General features: G+C 36.2%; 1 protein-coding gene across 1 annotated transcript in view; it reads right to left on the reverse strand.

The window, feature by feature from the left end:
* The window catches only part of CHSY3 (chondroitin sulfate synthase 3), a 271643-nt gene that overhangs the window by 103697 nt on the left and 166943 nt on the right, over positions 1-1003 (reverse strand). The gene's annotated exons all lie outside the window — the stretch shown is intronic.

The following is a 1003-nucleotide window of genomic DNA, read 5'->3' on the forward strand; positions in this document are numbered from 1 at the left end:
TAGAGCATCTTCAGTGGCCCAATAACGGTGCAGGCAGGAGAGAGAACAGAGCCAGTCTCATGTCCTCAGACAGACTTTTCAGCTTCTCTAGCCTAGCTGTTAATTGATGGTTTCAGCTGCTGCACCCTGATTTCCCCATGCAGGGATAGTCACATAGACATTGGGCACTTTACCCGGTTTGGGAAGGTCTGTGAGGAATTCAGCCTGCCTGACTCCCACATCTAATCATCTGGAAAATGCAAAGTAAAACGAAAATGAGATATTACCTCACTCATGTTAGAATGGCTATTATCTAAAAGACAAATGATAGCAAGCATTGGCAAGAAACTGGAGAAAAGGGACCCCTTGTACACCGTTAGCCGTTTTGGAAAATAGTACAGAGAGGCCTTAAAAAAACTAAAAATGGAACCACCATATGATCCAGAAATCTCACTTCTGGGTAAATACCAAAAATAATTGAAATCAGTATGTCAAAGAAATATCTGAACTCCACATCTCAGCTATATTATAACCAAGAAATGAAGGAAACTTAACTCTCAATGGATAAGTGGATAAAGAGAATGTTGTGTGTGTGCATGTGTGTGTGTGCTCACACAATGGGACCCCATTGTGTCTTTTTATACTGAGCTACAGTCTGTCCTGTTTTATTAGGTGAAATAAAACTACTTTGTTTTTTCACACAGATTATGGGTGTTTTCACTCATTTATTTACACTGTATAAACTCTTCAGAGAATGGACTTGAGTCTTGCAAATGTCAGGTTTGAAAATTTATTTTGGATAGAAACTTTCATTTTCACACAAACATTTATATTTAAAAACTCAGGCAACTAAAAACTAGTAAAGCTTTGAAATAATATGTGTTATTATTTCAAATATATGTAGTTCAATATATGTAGTTGTAAAATAATGCTTCTACTAAACTCCCAATTAGTTAAAAAACAATAGATGTGCCATGACACTCTCTGTATTTCAAAGGCATTATTATAGAGAAAGAATTACATT

This window comes from Otolemur garnettii, unplaced genomic scaffold (assembly GCF_000181295.1).
Source record: "Otolemur garnettii isolate 467f Iridium unplaced genomic scaffold, OtoGar3 scaffold00003, whole genome shotgun sequence".
Taxonomy (NCBI): domain Eukaryota; kingdom Metazoa; phylum Chordata; class Mammalia; order Primates; family Galagidae; genus Otolemur; species Otolemur garnettii.